Raw genomic sequence first — 14,195 nt, forward strand, 5'->3', positions numbered from 1 at the left:
TCCTTGGATTATTTTTACATTGGAGTAAAACAAACTTCAAACTAGAGTGAGAATTGCTGCCTACAAGGCTAAACCTCTGTCAATATTTGTGAAACATATTTGTAAGGCTCCTATGGTTCTAACACAAACATGATAAAGAACAGTAATTCCTATTTTTTAATGTTCCCAATTTTTTTATTCCGTAAATGTACTCTTCTATGCATCATTTTATGTTTCCTGTTAAATATAAGTGAAAATTGATTGGGGCATTTCTCCATGGAATTCTATCTTTATTTCATCATAATTGCTTCTTATTTGAATAATGACAGATGAACTGCTTCATTCAATTGCAGTTTTTTAAAGCTTTGAAGTCACAATAACAGCAAAGAATTTAAATCCTGAAGCCATTATTATGGCAAGGAAGACATCAGGGGAAAATGGAAACTTATGGTGCTGTAATTTTCCTGAAAGGAAAATACTTTTGTGGCTGCACATCATCACTTGTGGTAGCATCCACTAAATGTCAACAAAATGACTAGTTTCTGCAACTTCTAGCTTGCCAAAATGACTTGTACAGACCTTAAACCAAAGCATTATAAATACTAGATGAGGGTCCATATAATACATAAACTTCTCAATGGTTATTTCTAAACTGAAATCAAATGCTACACACACACAAAAGAAGAATGTTTTAAATTCAATGCAGCTGGGGAGCTGTATTTTGCCAATAAAGAGTTCATTAGATCTTTTTTCTCCCTGACATTTACATCTAGTCCAAAGTACATTTTAATACTCCAAGGTATGAATTTCAAAGTCCCCTTTATCTTTGTATGCAGTTTTGAGCCATTAATCAAATAATATGAAACAGCTTTTTAAAAGAAAAGAAAAGAACAGCTAAGCAATGGATCATGCATTCCAAATGTGCATTCCAGACGTTTTTACAAGGTAATATGATTGAAGGGTACAGTATATGCATATAATCATTTAATGAACAGAAGCCTTTTTTATTTTACTTAGAATTTACTCATATATATTGAAGACAAAATGCGTGAGTTAGATACATGACAAAATCATATATACCTCAACAAATCTTCTGAAAAGTGGCTTCGAAGCTGAATAGGCATAATATAGCCACTATTTTGATACTCATGACTTATGTATGTGGAAAAAAGTGTTACAAATCCTTCACTTTAAAAAGAAAAGGAAAGAAGAAGTGTAATTTTTGCCACCATATTGCCAAGACCACATAAATACATAGGCAAATCGTTCCATCCATGTTCTTGTCAGTTTCTTGTATTACCATTGACAGTATAATTTCACTGATAACTGTTTAAATAGCAATACAAATATCAAGGGATCTACTTGGATGAAGCAGATTATATGGAGTTCCTAGTGAATATATTATTTATTTATTCATTCATTTATTAAGGGCACAATCCTATTGACTGCACCCTCACTGCTTGGATGCTGCCAAATAGAGGCTTCCAAGATTCCTATGCCCTGCGAGGCTAAAGACCGCAGGGAAAGAGGAGCAGTGGAGGTTATCTTTGCCTTACTGTCCTCCGATCTCCTAGATTTTCCCTAGACAGGATTTGCAGCCCATCTAGCGAGTGTGCTTTGGAGGGGGAGGGAAGGAGATTGGGGGAGGCTCAGGATAAATTGTATCCTGGCCTCTCTGGTCTCCTTCCCTCCCCACCCACTGGAATATCCCCCTTTTCCACTCTCTGAGGTCAATTTTCTGACCTCAGAGATACAGCTGGCATGGTTCATTCCATGGCAGCTGCAAAGGGTCAGGGTTGGATCTCTGTCGTCCCCTTCTGAGGGTGCTGTTTCTGACCTCAGAAGGGGCTTTTCAAGCCATTCTATGGTCCCTGGAACACTCGCTCGGGGACCATAGAATTTTTCTTTTACTTATTATTTAAAGTATTTTTATCCCACGCTTCAGTCAAAAAGGCTCCCACAGTGATTTACAAACAATCAGTTAAGCACGACAGTCCATGCCCACAGACTTACAGTCTAAAAAAAGACATGATAGACACAAGGAAGAAAGGATGAGTAGGGAAAATGGGAAAATGAAGTCTTTTAGCAGAGCTGGTGGAATTGCCCTGCATCCCCTCTCATCTCGCTGTTACAGCCTGCTGGAATGGCTGCCGTTGGTGACTGTTGAGGGAGGAGGAGCCATCGTGACTGAGGTCTTCAGCAGGAGTGGTGGAATGGCCCCTCTTTCACATCTCCCTCAGCCTGCTGGAATAGCTGACTGTTGAAGGAGGAGGAGCCTTCATGTGGATGGGCTTCAGCAGGTCTGGTGGAATGACCCTGCTTTCCCTCTCAAATGAATGTTTTAAATGTTATATCAGTGGCCAAACAAATGAGTGTTCTGTTTGAGAGGTTGTAGTCTATGTCCTGAGTGGTCAACCAACATTGTCTCCCCATGTTAAAAACCCCCTGTAACTAAAGAACTAACACATCAGTGGGATTCTAGCCCAGACTGAAACAAAATTGTGTTAATTTTAAAGTAAGGGTGCACATTACAGTCACTATTGGGGCCATAGTGTCACAGGCAGAGGGAACTTGTGTCATGGCTAGGCAGCAGGAAGGCCCAGGGCAAGACTGGTGCATATAATCAGGCCTTAACTCCTGCCTGCCTCTACAATGCTCAGCTGCTCTGTGCCTTAGTAGACTTGAGCTCAAACCACACTGGGACACAAGATGCTACACATAAAGTGCAGAGTTCAATAGAATGGCAGTATCTGAGGCCTGGTTGGCACATGCTTCAGAATGAGGTTGTGACTCTACCAGACTGCAGATTCATATTTTGAATAACCTCCTATGTTGTTGTTGTTGTTTTAAAAAAAACCTCTGCAAGTGGAATACTAGAACAGCAAGGAACAGGCTGGGCTGGAACCTTCCTTTGTAATATACTAAATTCTCTACTTGCAGAGATGGTCTGACACGAAGCAGCATTAAAAATACAATACAGAAAAACAGACCCACAGTCTGAAGTAGTGCAGTCAACCTCAGTATTCAACCACTGAGTTGAATACTGAGGTTGCAAGTTGCAAGTTCTGTTGCAAGTGTAGACTGGGTCTCATACTTGAACCATCACTGCTCCATGGCCTGTAGCTATAAAGTAGAGCAATTGCTCTCGATGTCAAGAGAGGGAGAGAGAGCATCCCCTGATAATTACATAAAACGTGTCAGAAAATAGCAACATATTTTTTTTAGCAACCTAAAGAACAGAAGGCAGTTCTGATTAATCTTGTGCTGGAAGGAATGGGATGGGAGCGGTTAGTCCTTCCAGCTTGTGGCCGGTGGGTGAGGACATACTGTCATTCTCTTCCCCTAAATGATGGTCAGTTTCCTGGGAAGAAACACAGGCTCCCAATGGCTGTACGTTCACTGATGGAGGCATGGAAACTCACAATGTAAGGACATCAAAACAGTAGATTCTTGCAGATTGTGTGGGAAGAATTACTTGCCACAAAGAGACTACTTCGGTGGCTTCCCCATCCCCACAGTGACTGTAATGTGTGCTCTTAACTTAAAATAAGGGTCCTTTTGTTTCAGCTTCTTTGTATTTTGAGTAGGGTCCAACTAGCACAATTTTAAATTTGATCCAGATATGAAAGTACATTGGTGGTGTCAGTTCTATTGTGTTTCTTTAAAATCTTACAGTCATGAAATCGCTGACCTCCATCCTAGAGATACAAGTGTGTAAGAGTGCAGTATCACTTTTGACAATCTCCTGTTGTGATGAAAAGGCAAGATAAAATTATTCTTCCCAACAGGAGATCTACACTGTCAGTTGTAAGTGACAACTATGGGCCAACTTTAAGTCAGGTAGCCAGCTATAAGCCCTTTCAGATTTGTGCACTCAGAAGTATGCAGGCAACCCCAAGAACATTCTGCACAAACCCTGTTCTCCTTACAGTTTGCAAAAGATCAGGGATGTTGTAGCTGGATCTTGCACTGAAGACCCTGCAATGAGCGGGAGGCTTAACTAGATGGCTCCCAGGACTCATCCAACTCTATGATTCTATTTGTGACCTTTATGTCTGTATTCCTATGTGCATGCAGAAGCCTGAAGGTATCCTTACTAGGGATGTCGGATAATTTCTCCACGAATCTCCGGGAGATTTCGAATCTCCCGAAATTGGTGGAGAAATGGTCCGCCACCCCCCCCCCCCCGCGGTGGGACTTACCTTTGTCGAATGTCCCTGGCGCTGGCGGCTCCCGGCGGCGGCGGCTGGTCTTCCGACCGGCTGCCACCACCGCCATTTCCCAGTAAAAAAAAACAACAACAAATGTGATAGGCTACGTAAAGATTTACGTAGCCTATCATGGCTAGATTTTCAAAAAACACCGTGATAGGCTACATAAATCCTTACGGCTGACTTTGGGCGGGGGGAAGCACGTACGCAAATGGCGGCGCCCATGGGCGCCGCCATTTGCGTATGCGCTTTTTTTCTCTCTCTCCAAAGTCAGGAGTGATAGGCTACGTAAAGATTTACGTAGCCTATCACGGCTGACTGCAGGGATGCAAACGGCAGCGGCTACGGCCGCCGCCATTTGCATCCCAGCAGGAGACGAGGTTCGTGGCTGGAGGGATGGGGTGCCTCCCTCCCAGCCAGAATTTCAGCTGGAGGGACGGGGCGCCTCCCCCCTGGCCAGAATTTCGCCCAGAGGGATCGGGCGCCTCCCCCCCCAGAATAACGGGGGGAGGAACGGAGCGCCTCCCCCCCACTGTGAAGCAAGCTGTAGGATCAGGTAAGGGACTTTCGTCCATCCCTAATCCTTACTAGGGATGGCAGAGAATTCCGCCATGGATCACGGTGAGGCCGAATGCCAGTGCATTCGGCCCCCCGAACTCCATGGCGGAACGGCCTGCCACCCCCCCACCCCCCCCTGCGGATCCCCTCTCGGGAAAAGAGTCACCTGGGGCGGATCTTCCGACCGGCTGCCGCCACCGCCATTTCCACTCTTGTAAAAAAAAGGAAAAGAAAAGAAAAAGAAAGACGTGATAGGCTACGTAAAGATTTACGTAGCCTATCATGACTAGGTTTAAAAAAAACGACGTGACAGGCTACGTAAATCTTTACGTAGCATATCATGGCTGGGTGGGTTAAAAAAAATTATGTTTATTTAAATATTTACGTAGGCTAAAATGGGGAATCAAAAAGGGACGCAAATAGCACCCGGTATGCTATTTGCGTTCCCCTTGATTTTCGCCGTCATAGTCTACGTAAATATTTACGTAGATTAAGAGGGCAAAAATAAGGAACGCAAATGGCGGCGGCCATAGCCGCCGCCATTTGCGTACGTGGTTTTTTGGTTTTACCCAGAGCACTCCGCGGCCGGAAATCCGGCTGCGGACGGCTCTGGCCTGGCTGGGCCTGGCCGGCTGCTCCGCGGAGCTGCAATGGAGCACAGCCAGCCACGGAGGATTCCGGGGGGGGAGGAACGGAGCGCCTCCCCCCCCGTCGAGGATTCTGGGGGGAGGGATGGAACGCCTACCCCCCCACCATCAACATAATCCGCGAACAGGTAAGTGAATTTCGTACATCCCTAATCCTTACAACTGCAGCAGTAGGGCGGGTACAGTTCTCTCAGTCTAGCAGTAGAAGGTAGTAACACACAGATGCTACCATTGTGGTTACTGAAGCTGAGGGTGCGTGGGTAGCCTGCAATTTCTTACAGAGCCAGTGCTGGCTCCGGATTTTTGGCCCTTGGGCAAGAGCCCCTCAATGGGTCCCCTCCACAGCGAGTCTACCTCTCATCACCATTGTCACCAGCTACTATTGCTCCTCATCCTCTTTATATCAGTGAGCAAGCAGCCAGTCGTATTTCCTGCTTCTCAGCACCACCACTGGTGTCTGGGCCAGAGTGAGAGGCGGGTGAACCAACAGGTTGCAGCAGTGAAGAGGAGAACAACTCCAGGCAGCTCTTATTAGTGGGCTCTTGCAGGAGTGTGAGCCCCAGGCAGGTGCTTAAACATGCATGCCCTTGACACAGGCCTTGACAGAGCCCCTCTTGTTATTTCTATTTTACAGTTGTCAAACTGAGGATGAAAAGTAATAATGTGTCCATGATACCACAGAGAATTGATGGTGAACTGGGAACCCTCTCTTGTTATACTTTATCCATTTCCAGACCTGACTAATAAGTGGTGAAAGGGAGTAGCTCACTCTTTGGAGCACTAATCATGGCTCAGTTTTCACATGCTGTTCGACATCTACATGAAACCACTGGGGGAAGTCATCTGGAGGCTTACGCTGCAGTGTCACTTCACTAAGATGTGGTCTGGATGGATAATGTGCAGCTTACCTGTTTTCCACCTATTAATCCCAGGGAGGCAGTGCTTAAAGCCTTAAACAAGTTGGGACCAGATTACTTGAAGGACTGCCCGCTTGACCCTAATATTCCTGCCCACTCACTGTGGTCATAAGCCCCACGTAAGCCCTTTTGGTAGTACCGTGTGCTCCTGATGTTCACCCTGTGAATACTCAGAGCAGGATTTTTAGTATAGCGACACCAGTTTTATGGAACTCTCTGCTCATGGACATAAGGTGTGCCCCAATGATATTTTGTGACTGGCCCATATTAACAACTTCTTTATTCATGCGGGCCTTCCTGGATTTTAGCTATGTATATTACCAGCCACTGTATTGCACCGAATTTATATATTTTAACCGATATTTACTTTGTATACCACTTAGGTATTTTAGAACATTGAATGATTTATAAATATTTTAAGCAAGCAAACCAACTGCCAAATAGGTGCTCGGGGGCGGTTTTCGGATGGAGCATCGGAAGCTGCCTTACACTGAGTCAGACCATTAGTCCACCAAGCCCAGTATTGTCAGCACTGACTGGCAGCAGCAGTACAGAGTTTCAGGCAAGCATCGTTTCGTTTCCCGCCCTACTTGGAGATGCCAGGGATTGAACTTGGAACCTTCTGCATGCAAAGCAGGTGCTCTGCCACTGAGCTACAGCCCCTCCCTAATGGATAGATGAGTGGACGGATCCATCCTAATGGATCCATGAGTGGACGGATCCATCCTAATGGATCCATGAGTGGACGGATCCATCCTAATGGATCCATGAGTGGACGGATCCATCCTAATGGATCCATGAGTGGACGGATCCATCCTAATGGATCCATGAGTGGACGGATCCATCCTAATGGATCCATGAGTGGACGGATCCATCCTAATGGATCCATGAGTGTGCCCAAGCTGAAGTTTAATCCAAGATGTAAGTGCTGTGGGTGGGGAAAAATGCTGATCTGGGTAGAAGGATTCAGGTCGTGTTAGATGGGTTGCACTCCCCCTGAAGGACCAAGTTCAAAGCTAGGATATGCTCCTGGGCTTGTCACTGCCTGTGGAAGCACCGGTGGCAGCAACAGCCAGGAGTCCCTTTTACCAACTTTGGTGGGCCTGTCAGCTGAGACCCTCTCTAGGGATAGTAGACCTAGCCAAGTTATGCATGCATTAGTTACATCCAGTCTGTACTACTGTAATGTACTCTGTATGGGGCTGCCTTTGAAGATGAGTCAGAAACTTCAGCTGGTGCAGAATGTGGCCATGCAAGTTCTTGATGGGGCTAGACAGACGGATCTTACTATACCAATTCTATATCAGCTGCAGTTGCAGTTGGTGCGTTTCTGGGGCCAATTTAGAGTGCTGCTTTTTGAGCAGGGATGTCAGAGAACTCAGCAATGGAACCAAATGAGATTGGATTGTCATGAATCCGACTCACAGATTCCGCAGTGGACTGGCTCTTCCCTGTCGGGTGGATTCCACAGACTTGCAGACTGTCTTTCTAACCTTTGGGAATTTTGTACAAATTTCATTGCAGAAAAATACACACACACACACACAAAAAAAACCCTGCCCCCAAATGCGCGTTTTCCCCATAGGCTAAAGTGTGAAAATGTGCATTTTGGAGAGATGTGTGCATTTGGGGGGAATTTGCACATTTTTGCATATACGCATTTGTGAACTTTCAGAAACTAAAAAAATCCAGTTCCATTGAGGAGCAGATGACAGAACGAAAGGCGCCTGATAACCCATGAAATACAGACAGAACAGACTTTACACAATCTATACGTCTCTAGTTTTGAGCTTTAGAGTATTAAATGGTTTGAGTCCAGGTTATTTGTAGAACTGCTTACTGCCTTATCAACTACCGTGTGTTAAGATCACCATCAGAGGCCCTACTCATGGCCTGCCATTAAGATCTGTAGGGTTGGCAGGCTGGCCTTCTCAGGGATGGACCCTGCCCAATGGAATTTCCTACCGAGAGATATATGGCTGGTTCCATCTGTTATTTTTAAGCAGGTTGAAAGATATATTTGTTTTGTTTGGCTTAATGTGTGTGTGTGTGTGTGTATGACTTTCGTTATTGAAGGTTTGGATTTGGCTTGTTTTAACAGGTACACGGTTAAATTTGTTTAAAGCTGATGAACTTGTAATACTGAGACTGGATTGTATGTTATACTGTAAGCCATCTTGGGAAGGCCACAGACTTGAAAGATGGCTAAGAAATATATCAAAGTTTAAGAAGTAAAAAATAAACATATTAATGTCTTCTGTGTGGTATCCTATGAACAAGGTCTTGAAAATACATGAGAAAGGCTAGCTACAACTGTATTTGAAACAAGGTTCACTTGAAAGGAATACAGTGAGATTCTTGACCAAATTTAAATATGTTTGAAGTTCATTAATCTCTAAATCAGAATTAATTACAAAGACCCTCATTAACATGAATAACTTAAATAACTTTTGTTTTCAACTTAAGAACCTAGAATCAGAAAGACAAATCTTGAAAAATATTTTTTTTAAAGGTTTACATTCTGGTGTACATTTTTATATACAGTATGTGCTACTGAATATAGAAAATACTGTTTTTCAGAGGCTTTGAGGGTTTGATTGTTCCTTGTCTTTTTAAAGTTATGGAACAGATAAAAACTAGTTTAATTTCATCAGCTCAAGCACGGAGTGAAATAAGAAATTGTTTTTGCAAGGCTGTTCATCCTTTGAACTGTGATCGCATCATCTCAGAGGACAAGATGTTTGATGAGTTTTGTACTTTAAAGCTCCTAGTAAGAAAAATTAGCCCAGAATCTGTTTCGTGTGGAATTGTGGATGTATGTGTATAAAATCATTCAGTCTTCAAAAGACCATAAGGGGAAATGGTGTCATTTTCTATTTGCCTTTAGTATCTTTCTTTTAAATGTATACATTGGAAAAAGTTGAAGAAACATAATTTTAGGTGCTTATTTTCTTATCAGTTTAAGAAATATATATGCATGCAATTGACTTCATGCGGCTAAGAGGGTTTTGTTGTTACGTGGATGAATGAAGGGACACTTGCTGCCAACTGACCTTGTGAAATCTGTGTGTGCTATTTTTTTTAAAAAACCCACTATATTTATTTACAGTGTAATTCTATACATGTCTACTCAGATGTAAGTCTCATTGAGTTCATTGGGCCTATTCCTAGGTGAGTGGGTATAGGATTGTACCTTTAGTAAACTTACATCTTGCTATTGTTATTATTATCATCATCATCATCAAGAATATTTCTATACCACCTCATTTGCACAAATCACTTATATGGGACATACAGTGGTTTCCATCAACATTCATCAGGTGGTCCTAAATCACTTACTTCATTTGTTCCTTTTCTTTTTTTAATGTGTGTAATTTTTAAAAATCATATTTAATATCTATTAATTTCTGAAACATTTAGTGTATGTATCTCAGTTTCTAAATCAGAAGGGGAAAAATACAAATAAGTGTAGAACCTTATGATACATAAAATGTTAGCAGCATTAGTAACATCACTACTGTTGGTAGAGTTAGTAACATACATTACCCTCACCCGTGCAGTCCCTCTACACTCCCCTATAACCTGCTCTGGAGCAGATTTTGAGGACACAGGGGCTGCAGAGGGTATAGCCACTCCCTCTTCCCCAGTTCCACTGATGGAAGCAGTTTCATCAGCAGAAGGACTTCACTGGATTTCACCCCATAGGTTTAACAACGTGTATCCACCCCCCACCACATTTTGCACTTCCAGGCAGGCAGCAAAAACAGGAGGCCGATCAAGCTCCTGGAGAGTGGACTTTTGGCTAGTGGACTGCAATCTGCAGAGGCCTGGACTAGTCTGAGAATCACCTGCACAATTTTCAGCCCCATTTCACATGGTTGTATGGAAAGACTAACTTTTCAAAGTTCCCCTCTCTTCATGCTGCTGCTGCTTCATACAAATAGTTCCCCCATTACATCAGACCTTGGGGAAACACTTGTTAATTTGTAGTATGGTTTGTTTAAGCAAGCCAGAATTAAACCATGACTTATGATCCTGGCTTGTTCATTAACTATAGTTTAAACTACCCAGAGTTCCCCAAGTTCAGACATAGCAAGGAACTCTAGGTAATCTAAAAGCAAGAGTGAATACTTCCAATCTCACATCTGCAGGAGAGGGAAGGGAGGAATGTGCAAGCCCAATGCTCGTCCACATCACGCTAAACCAAACTGAACCAGTCTGATAGGAAATGGCAGAAGATTGGGTATGGTCTTTGTAGAGAGCCCAACAGGGAAGGGAATATGTGCCATTTGTTGGATGAGATCAAAAAGCCACTGAGACACTCCCTGAACTCATTCCCTGTTCAATAGATGCACGAGCTGCTACAGAGTACTGGTTGTATGTGGAGAAGTGAAGACAATGCTCCCAGGTAGGTATGTGTGGATTTCCATCCATATTTCAAGATACATGGAAAGGCTAGCATATCCTACCCACCTAGTGCAGTCCCAATAAGGATTGTAAGGCTGAATTCATGCCTGGATGCACATCTACATCTCCCCTCTGCCTGTCCTATATTAGACACCGAATGTGTGCAGTCATAGCCAGGCATTCAGCCAGCTGATCAATCCAGGCATGTACAGATCCAAGAATCCATGTGACGAGCCTTATACTGTGCAATGATCTGCCTTGCTGAATCCAGGCAATTGTAAAAGAACCAGATCTTCAAACAGAACCTTGTATTTAAGAAAAAGAATTGATATTTGCACATTGCTACTGCTAAATAAATGAAATGGAGGAAAAATAATTGTAGACCTAGCAGTATTTTAAGAACTTGTGCAGAATTTAGCTAACACTTGTTAATTTTTTAAATTTTGTTGTTTGAAATTATATAGAATTTAGTTTTAATGAAGAACTTGGAATGTCACAAATCATATCAAGATTAGGACATGACAAAATGAAATTAAAGTTAGATTTTGTTAATTGCCTCATTCAACAGCAGTATAACACATGCATATGTGACACGTGGATGGGACAAGTTTGATTCATATTAAATTTCTTGATATTCCTAGGCTTGGTTATGTCAGTTTCTCTTTCACATTGATGAATTATATTAATTAGACACACTAAACAGATGCATTAACCAATTTTCACAAATGAAGACAAATTTCACAAATTCAAACTAAAAGGCAAATCAAATTATGGTAAATTAAACTATTATAAATCAAAAGGCAAAATAATCAAAGTGCAAATTCAAATTGAAAAACTTGAAAAGGATCAGAATGTCAAAAGTTATTGGTAAAAGAGGGGGAAAATAAGGTAAAATGCATCTTTTGAGTCAATGCCTTGTTTCTTTTATGTCTAATGTATATAATGGGCTGTAGGTAAATTGATTAACTTCTGCAGGGTTTTAATATTCTCCAGATTGGGAGAATGAATGAACCAGTTGGATCAATACTAATTTAGATGTTATGTGTAAGACAGAGACAAAAGGCTCACTTGAATGTTACAGAAACTCTTACTATTTCTTTTGGGTCTGACTTGCTCTCTTTCCACCCCTGGACCATAAGAAGGGTTTGTTTGTTTTTATCCCATATGGTACACAAGCCAGGCAGGGGCATATCCCTAATATATAACAGCATAAGTAGAGACATGCTGAGTAAGCAAAGGCCTCTTTAGGGCACAATCCTATAGCTTGTGCTGTCACTGCTCGGAAGCCCCTGAACTTGGAGACTTCTGAGATTCCCAGCAGCAGAGTGATCTTTGGAAGAGCAGCGAAGGCCATCTTTGCTTCCCCATTGTCCAATCTTTGATGTTTTGCTAGAGAGCACTTTGGAGAGGGAGGGAAGGAGGTTGCTCAGGATAAATCTTATCCTGGACTCTCTGGTCTCCTCCCCTCCCCACCCACCTGAATGCCCCCACCAGAGCGCTGTGCCTTTTTCACAGCTTCCTCACATTGACTGGGTTCACTTGATCACGGTGGAAAAATAAGCCACGGTGGCTTATTTTCCCTCCCTGCACATGCAGGTTGCAAGCCACCTAATTAGCATAATTAGCCTGGCTGGGCACAGTCATGGTATCAAAACCTGGTGAGGGTGGTTGGCTGGGATGGTTTACAAACCACCCTAAAAACCATGGCTTGATTGTGCAAACCCGCACACTGGGTCAATGTTTTCACTGAGCTATCCACCAAGACCCCAATATCTCTTTCCTAGTCAGTCACCACCAGCTATGATGACCCCATCAGTTAGGATTCTTTGTTGGGATTTTTTGCCCCAATGTGCATAACTTTACACTTATTTACATTGATCTGCATTTTGCCATTTTATTACCCCTTCACCCACTTTGCAGAGAATCTTTTGGAGCACTCCACAATCCCTTGTCATTTGTACCACCCTGAATAATTTGATGTCATCAACAAATGTGGCCACCACACCCCTTCTTCACTAGAACACTGCAGAAAGCTGCAGAGAGTCTTAAGCAGTGGTTTTTTTACATCACCTGATCCTGATGCCAGGGACTGAACCAGCGCTACAATTACAGGGGTGCCTGAGGGGACCCAGCCCCTTACCTTTTGTGATTTCCCCTTTAGCTACTGTTTCTAGAAGGCTCTGGGGGGGGCATCATTTGGCTAAAATTTAAGGGAGATGGGGCTTGTAGATTTTATTAAGGGCCTCTCAACCTTTCCCTCCATACATCCAAAGCATTTGCTCTGCCACTGAGCTATGCTCCTTTCCAAATGGCATCCTTCACACCCAAGCCACACCTCCTTGTCCATATTCTAGGAAAACCAGTATGCAAAGAATACAATTCTCTAGTACTGGTTGCTATCATCAGCGCTTTGCTGCAAATGTGAACTCACTGCAGGCTTATAGTAGTAATGTGGACTTACTATAAAACCTGTGACACACCTGGCCCCATCCCCACCAAATTGAACACAGCTTGCCTGCCATGTATGGTGGATTATTAATGTTCAATCATGCATTTTTGCTATCTGTATGAGAATGCAAAAAATGAATGGGGGAGCGGCCAATCACCTGATGGATCATGAGACATGGCAGGTAGGCCTTCTTTGGCTTGGAAGGTCATATCTTGTGCAGCCCTGCCTTAAATAGATGTGTCATAGAGCACTGCCCTGTGTTCAAAAATTCACACCCTCTTCTTGGAAGAAAACATCTTGATATGTCCTTTTAATATCTGTGACTTTAAAAAAATGAGCAGAAATCGTATCATTCTGAACCTTTGTGTTTTGTGAATACTTGTGTTATTATTCCTAAGAAAGATTTTTGCTTGAAAGGGGAAAACTAGACAGGGACTCTGCTTTGAGAAAGTACAGTCTTCTAAAAGTAAGTACAATTTCCATCCATTTCCATACCAATATCATAGCAATCAGCCTGTTGTTGTTTTTTCCAGAAGGATGACAGTGGTATAGAACCTGACATAGTTTTCAAGAGAGGCTTATTGTTTAAACTGAATTTAATATTTCTTTTTCTTTTTTACACCACAGTACTTCTGTCATGGTGCTCTTAGCACCCAAAGGTCTAACGTTCTCACAAACGAGGACACTCTGCATTTGCAGTTGACATGTTCCTAAACCCTGTCAAAAGCATTCTTTAAATAATGCATCAGCATGTGTTTGTGGTGCTGGCTTTATACATACACATTGGCTATTATAAGTGAAGGTTTGTTGTCAGTGGCACCAGGCACAGCTTCCAGCTTGTCAAATATCAGTTCTGTGACGATGTCTTTTAATGAAAGCAACCCCTAAATGAGAGGATGCACAGTTGCTTGCGGCTTACTTAAGGATGGGTGAGGAGGGATATTCACACATTATTTGACCACCTCTAACACACCTCTACAGAAATAATTATGATGGGCTACATGGGGGTGGGGTGGGGGAGTTGAGA

The sequence above is a fragment of the Heloderma suspectum genome, chromosome 1 (assembly GCF_057233095.1).
Source record: "Heloderma suspectum isolate Gila_16-S chromosome 1, 16-S_ref, whole genome shotgun sequence".
NCBI lineage: Eukaryota > Metazoa > Chordata > Lepidosauria > Squamata > Helodermatidae > Heloderma > Heloderma suspectum.